We start from the raw sequence: 8,238 nt of genomic DNA on the forward strand, positions 1-8,238 counted from the left end.
TGTGCAGGAAATTGCTGTAAGCTACTTAATTTGCAAACGGAATGAGAATAGAAATCTTGAAAGCGGTCTCTTTCGTAGTATGTTATTTTTCTCTATTGCGTCACGTTGGGCAGTTCAATACCAAAGCCACAGCCTTAAAAGGAGTTGTATGTCCGGTAGTCAGCACAGAATTGCCATGATCTTGTACTTTGTAGTTTACCTTTCCTTTCGGCAGCTTCTATACTGTTCCTGAGTCATTGAGTGTGCGCCTTCCTTACAAGATAAACATCGCATTTCAAGTTCTAGTCTAATATACTTTCTCGGAAACACTTCCCACACTTCTAAATAAGAAGATTGGCATTGTATTCCATCCAGCAGATATGATCTCAACAGCTGCCCATATCAATGAAGTATGATCTCCCAATATTTGTGTTCAATTTCCTTGGCAAAAAGAGAGTGACATTGTACCATTCCCCTGATTACTTCTTGTACATTCATTTAAGCCTTTAGCAAATCTGCAAAATCTCCCAACACCTTTAATGTGCTCACTCATTCCTTGGTCCACATAGAGAGGATCATTTGAAGGCAAGTCTTCATTATTATCTCCATGCTCAAGTTTACCATGATTCCCACCTGTCTGTTTGTCTTGGAGACATGGACAACCTACAGGAGGCACTTCAAAATCCTGCCATATTAACCTGTAGATATGCCCTTTTAGTGCCTTTTAATCAATATTCCAAAATAAATGTAAAGCATTTTAACAGCTAAACACTTGGCTAATATTACTGTGCTATCCAGAACCGCAGCATGGAATTTCTTTTATTTAATCATTTTGTCCCACCCCTTTACCCAAAACATTCATTATGTCTGGCTCTTCCTCAGCGGCACGTGTATAAGAACATAAAGAACATAAGAAATAGGAGCAGGAGTAGGCCATCCGGCCCATCGAGCCTGCCCCGCCATTCAATAAGATCATGGCTGATCTGTCCATAAACTCAGCTCCATCTACCTGCCTTTCCCCTATAACCCTTGATTCCCTTACTATGTAAAAACCTATCTAACTGTTTCTTAAATACATTTGGTGAAGAAGCCTCAACTGCTTCCCTGGGCAGAGAGTTCCACAGATTCACCACTCTCTGGGAAAAATAGTTTCTCCACATCTCCATCCTAAATCTTCTCCCCTGAATCTTGAGGCAATGTCCCCTAGTTCTAGTCTCACCTACCGGAAACAACTTTCCTACTTCTATCTTATCTATCCCTTTCATAATTTTGTATATTTCTATAAGATCCCCTCTCATTCTTCTGAACTGCAGAGAGTATGGTCCCAGGAGACTCAATCTCTCCTCATGGGTTAACCCCTTCATTCCTGGAATCAACCTGGTGAACCTCCTCTGCACTGCCTCCAAAGCCAGTATATCCTTCGTCAAGTATGGAGACCAGAACAGTATTCCAGGTGCGGCCTCACCAGTACCCCGTATAGTTGTGGCATGATCTTCCTGCTCTTGAATTCAATCCCTCTAGCAATGAAGGCTAACATTCCATTTGCCTTCTTAATAGCCAACTTTTTGCGATTCATGCACAAGCACTCCAAAGTTCCTCTGCACAACGGTATGCTGCAATCTTTCACCATTTAAATAATAATCTCATCTTCTATTATTCCTTCCAAATAAGGATGATGTGCTCCAAAGCTTTGATTTGATGAAAAACTCCTGTGTTTGGCTTGAATGGACAACCGTGCAAAAGTCAGTGGATACGAGTCAGTCCATCACAGGTAAAGCCCTCCCGTCCATTGAGCACAGCTACATGAAGCATTGTCGCAGGAACGCAGCATCCATCATCAGGGACCCCCACCACCCAGGACATGCTCTTTTCTCACTGCTGCCATCAGAAAGAAGGTACAGAAGCCTCAGGACTCACCCCAGCAGGTTAACAAATAGTTATTACCCCTCAACCATCAGGCTCTTGAACCAAATGGAATAACTTCACTCAATTTCACCAGACCCGACGTTGAACTATTCCCACAACCTATGGACTCACTTTCAAGGACTCTTCATCTCATGTTCTTCATAGTTGTTGCTTACTTGTTTATTATTATTATTTCTTTTGTTTGTTGTCTTTTGCACACTGGTTGAAATGTTTGAAGTTGGTTCGGTCTCTCACTGATTCTATTATGGTTATTATTCTATTCTGGATTTAGTGAGTACGCCTGCAAGAAAATGAATCTCAGGATTGTATATGGTGACATGTATGTACTTTGATAATAAATCTGCTTTGAACTTTGAACTTTTGAACTTTGCCTGTGCGACTTTCTCCATGATGATGATCATCGTCATTGTCAGATCACTGGAGGGTAACCATGTAACCCCTGTCAGGAAGTACTGCAGCTGCTGAAGAATTGAAGGATGCCCACTGTAACATTTTAACCCATTCCAGTTTTGGAACTATAGAAATTCAGCTGAGTGAGAGATTTACTTTTAGTAGTTGCTGCCTTCAGTGGGATGCCAAGTGCAATAAATGATATCTACATTGAACTCGAGGTTCCTACAATTCACAAATATAAATATTTGTGCAGGCAGGAATTCAATTCTCTTAACCTGTGATAGCAATCTAATCATCCTCCATATCATGCCCAGAGTCCAGGACGTTATTATAATGGTTTCATTTTCTGCCCCTGAATATTCTATAATATCTTCTTAATTTTATTTTATTTAGTGACACAGTACGGTAACAGGTTCTTCCAGCCCGGCCAGCTGGCCCCGCCCAATTACAGCAACGTAACCAATTAATCAACTAATCCGTAACTCTTTGGAATGTGGAAAGGAAACGGAGCATATCAAGTAATCTGCTTTAAGGACATTGCACTTTCTTAGAATTCTGCACCACGAGAAGGCCAGTCATGCAAATGCTAGCACTTTTAACAGATTTCCAATAACTACCACTCCCTTTTACCAGAATCATGTCAGGTTTCTCCTTTTTAAGTATATCTCAGTTTTCTTCTGAAAATGATCATTGGAGACAGCAAAATATATTCTGTGAATAAAGTGCTTTCAGATATTTTGAATCTCCAATATGCACATGTCTGAATCTGGAAAAATTTTCACTGTTTTACACACAGTTCGTCTCCATGGTACGCAGGGCCCCATTCCTGTCAACTGTACATAACCCAGGCAGTTCACAAGTTGACAATGCAGTTGGGAACTGGGTTCCCAAAAGATTTCAGCGGCCAGAAGATCCATCCCACTAGTTTCACAAACACTTGCTCTAATTTATGGACTGGCGATAAATCGGGTTTCATACCTGGGTTTCTCTCAATTCCATTAAACTTTACTTTAAAATGTTGCATGCACATACATCTGCAGCACAGCAGTGGAAATTACGAGCAACTTCAAACTCCTGGGAGTACCCATCTTGCACAACCTCTCATGGTCTCAGAACAGGTTCCACATAATCAGGAGAGCTCACCGATACCTTTACTTTCTTAGAGGCTGAAGAGCGCCGGAGTATACATGTTAATGCTCACATCATTCTACAGACGCACAGTAGAGAGCACCCTGATAGCTGCATCACTACACGGTGTGGTAACCTGCACCACAGTGGGCAGGAAGACTCTAAAACGGGTAGTCAAACCTGCCCCAGTGCAGCACCGGCACCAGCCTACCCACCATCGAGGACAGATGTACACTCCCATCACAGACAGGACTAAGTAGCATCTTTGCCAGGACCACAAGAATCAAAAACAGTTAACTGGGTTGGTGGGTTTGCTGTACGAATCAAGTGAACCAACATTCTTTAGAATTTAGAAGAGCGAGAGGTGATTTCAATGAAACTTACAACATTCTTTTGGGCTTAATGGACTGGCTGTTGGTAATATGCTTCCAGGGTATGTGTCTAAAACCACGGATCACAGTCTCAGATTAACGGCTGGACAATTTGAAGCTGAGAATATTTCAATGGTTCCATTTATTATCAGAGAATGTATTACAGTATACAACCTGAAATTCATACTCTTTGCAGGCATCCTCGAAACAGAAGAAATCCCCAAAGAATGAATGACAGAAAAACCATGAAAACTCCAAAGCCCTCTTTCCCCATCGTACACACTAACAGCGGCAAAGCAGCATCAACAGAGAAGAGAGAATATTTGGAATTCATTTGCCAAGAGGTTGTGGTGGCTCATTTAGTCTGAGTAAATTTATATCAGGGATTATTTAATAAAATCAGAGTAAAAGCATATGGAATTAAAGCAAGAAAATTGAAAATCAAAAATGATATTGATTATGGTGAACTGGGCACAAGCAGCTGAATATTAAATAAACTGTTGGAGCAAATCAGTGGGTCAGGCAGCATCTGTGGAGCAAAGGGGTAAAGGCAAGGCTCTGGGCAGCCAATTTCTGCTCCAACTTCTTATGATCTTGTTACATTCTTGGAATTATCATCACTGATTCTAGATGCTGGAGTTCGCAATAAGACAGCACTGTTGTAACACTTTCACAGTTGGCAACACTTGTGTTACGACTTAATGTCTGCCCATTCACCTGGATGTCACTTCCTATCGGTGTGTTTCAACATATAGAACTAACGTTGACTTAGATACCTTGCAGAAGTTTAAAAAAACTTGGCTTAGGGTATCTTGAAACTAGCTCCCTTGTTGTTTGCAAAGGCAAACATATGATAAAGCAGGAACTTTAAAGCAGTTGCTTTTGTAAGCTGAATGAGATGACTGCATTCTCTGTTTCCTTGTTATACTAACTGTCTCTTATTAAACCATGTGCAAGGGTAAGGAATAAGTGGCTGGTGACACTGTGAACATGTCTTTTGTCATTGTGTTCTGAGGTCCTCTTGGTTTTTATTTTGATCCAGAGTCCATGCAGATCTCAAATTGTGGTCTTGACAATGTATTGTACTATCTCAGCATCTGCAAGTCACTTCTCACTTCTGGCAGTGTTTGCAAATGATGAATAGAAATATGAAGGTTTTCTTGACAGAAACACACAGACAGTCCAACATACTCAAACTTTATGTTGCTTTAATATTCACAAAAAAATTAACCACAGCTTCTGATCAGTTCAATTAAAGATATAAGTAAAATGAATAACATAAAGATATCAACTAAAAATTTAATATATAGATTGCTGTCAGCTAGAATATCAAGCAATTTCATAGATGCAAAAGGTTAATCATTCCACAGAACTTCCATAATTTGCTCTAGAATTAAACAAAGGACTTTTATCAGAATTATTTTCTGTTTTCAGTGGTTGTGTAAATAGCAGTTATTAGCCACACTAAACTAAACCAGTGTATTTATTCGTCACTGTGTCAAAACTGCAGTAGATCTTTAGCAATAGCGAGAATGCAGACCTTACAGATCAGTAAAGATGCAAATTGTAAAAAAAGGATTTAAAAATCATATATAAATCTACCATTTATCTACAGTGAAAATTGAAGTTAATTTGCACATATTGAAAGACTTATGTTCTCATTATAAATAATTATGCATCTTCTATAAACCTAAAGTTGAGCAAACCAAACAGGAAAAACTTTTTATAAGATGTTCATCAGTTTTTGTAGCACCTCTTTCCTGTTGTAAATTACATTGGGTTTCTATTTAGTTCTTCAGTTTTTTTCTGATTGCTTCAAGAGACAGTTGGGGAAAAAAGGATATTTTCTTTCATTTTTTTAATTTATTATTTAATTATTTCTGTTTGCTTCTTTCCTCACTATTTGTCCAGCAATACCCTCTTTAATAAACCAATTCCCTAGACCGAAGCCATCTCGGTGACTTCCTGTGAATAACACACACTCAGGAACTCAGCAGGCATCTATGCAGAAAAGTACAGTCGACGATTCAGGCCGAAATCTGGCCTGCTGAGTTCCTCCAGCATTTTGTCTGCATTGCTCAGATTTCCAGCAACTGCACATTTTCTCTTGATCGTGACTTCCTGTGAATGACTACTGATGCTCTCACACAGTAAAGGAGTCTGATTCATTACTGCTGCTAATTTTAAAATGTGGTTCAGTGAATCACCTCATGCTTATCTTGGATACCCGTGGATGATCTCAGCGCAATCTTTCTCAAGTTAGACCTCATGACTTTAAAAAAGTATTTCAAATGTGGCAGTACATTCCAAGAGCTGGTTGAAATAAAGCGCACAGCTAAGTGGCAGAGCTTCACAAATTCTCCGTTAACTCCGTTCGTAAGTGATCAAAGGTGTTGCAGACTGAAGAACTTTGCGGTTCTATGCCTTGTTGCATTTCTTGCGCTGGATGCAATGAATGCTTTCTTCCTGCTCCGAATAATCTGCTTTTGTGAGAAATAGAGCTTGGTTCAAAGTTTCTTTAAACGTTGAACTTGAGAAGTAGTAAATAACTGGGTCCAGCACACTATTCAAATAGGTTATGCACAATGTATTGTAGAACACCTGAGCACAGATGTCAAATAATTTGCTGTCTTTTGAAATTAAAACGGCGATTACAGCAATATTGGTGGGTAGGAAGCAGATGAGAAACACTACCGCCACGGCAATCACAAGCCTCATAGCTCGTTGATATTTAACCCTCATTTCAGATTTCATCTGCTTTAGCCTCCAGGTAATACAGCACGTGGAGAACAAGATCACAGCAGCCAGTAAAATAAACTTGAAAACAATAAAAATAATATCAGTCCAAAATGCTGTGGGGCTTAGAGGCTGAGTTATGTTAAATGGCTCACAGTTCTTTACGTTGTTATGTTCGAAGGTATGAGGTTCTATCAGAAAATGCAAACAAATCAACATTGTTAGAAACCAGAGAACGAGCGATACCTTCACTGCAGTCCTTGTAGAGATCTTGTTCACTTTATGGTGAGGATGGATCACTTTGAAATAGCGATCAAGTGCCATAACTGTAAGGAAAACAACGCTCTCTGTCCGGTTCAGAAATATCAGGAATACCTTCAGACGGCACACAACATCACCAAATATCCAGTTCTTCCCACGTATGTAGTAATCGGCTCGAAATGGCAGATGGCAGATTAACAGAGTGCCGGCAATCGCCAGGCTCAGTGAATAAACGGTGTTCGGTCTCCAGGATTTAACGTGAAAACAGAAGATCCACAAAGCAATCATCTTTCCAATTAATCCAAAGATAAATGTTAAAATAAGTATCGGCGTATTGTAGGCATAATAGATGTCCTCTACTGGTGAATATTGACGAGTCTAGTTGGCCATTGTGGAGGGAATTGCTGCAAGCTAGTTAATTTGCAAAAGGAATGAGAAGAAAAATCTTGAAAGCGGTAGCTTTTGTAGTATGTTATTTTTCTCTATTGCGTCACGTTGGAAGGTTCAATACCAAAGCCACAGTCCCAAAAAAAGTTGTGAAAATGTCCAGTAGTCAGCGTAGAACTGTCATGATCTTGCACTTTGCAGTTGAACTTTTCTTTCAGCAGCTTCTACACTTTTTTTGTGAATTGTTATTTGACCGATGCAAGGTTCACGGGCTCGATGCATGGTGTGATGATTTGATCTATAACTGTAAACTGCAAGGCGACGTCTTCACTGTATCTTAGTTCCTGTGACAATAATAAACCAAAAACAAAGTTTATTCCTGTCGGAGGTGTTAGCAATGTTCTACGTTTCTTTTCACTCTAGAATGATTTTCTAACGTTGCCCATATATACCCATCCCCTCCTCTTCACACCATGCACTGACTATTTGAATCCTCACTTCCCCAACTTCCCACGGCCGAGATGAAAGACCGCTGTAAACACAATGGAACACAAGACCCTTGAAGATAAAGAATCAACTCTCCAGTCAGGACCCTGCTGCTGAAGAAGGCTTGACCTGCTCCCCAGCCTCCAGGAAGCAGCTGAGAGTCACCAGTGTAGCAATAGGACGCATGGGGGAGACAATTACATAGACATAAAAGAGTACAGCACAGGAACCGGCCATTAGGCCCAGAATGCTGTGGCAAACCAGCTAAAAAGTAATTTTTAAAAACCCAAACACTAACCCCTCCTACTTAAACAATGTCCATTTCCTTCCATCTTCCTTACATCCACGTGCCCATCTAAATGTCTCTTAAAAGCCTCTACCACCGTACCACACAGTGCCTTCCAGGCGTCCAAAACTCTCTGAGTAAACAACTTACCTCTCACATCCCCATTGAAACTACCCCCTCTCACCTGCATCACATGCCCTCTGGTATTAGACATCACTACCCTGGGAAAAAGATGCTCCCTCTCTACTCTATCTATGGTTTCCCATAATCTTTTCAACCTCTATC

General features: G+C 40.3%; 1 pseudogene; it reads right to left on the reverse strand.

The window, feature by feature from the left end:
• Nucleotides 1-6,147: 6,147 nt before the first annotated feature.
• LOC134338601 (hydroxycarboxylic acid receptor 2-like) lies at nt 6,148-7,184 on the reverse strand (annotated as a pseudogene).
• Nucleotides 7,185-8,238: the final 1,054 nt, after the last annotated feature.

The sequence above is a fragment of the Mobula hypostoma genome, chromosome 27 (assembly GCF_963921235.1).
Source record: "Mobula hypostoma chromosome 27, sMobHyp1.1, whole genome shotgun sequence".
Classification (NCBI taxonomy): Eukaryota; Metazoa; Chordata; class Chondrichthyes; order Myliobatiformes; family Myliobatidae; genus Mobula; species Mobula hypostoma.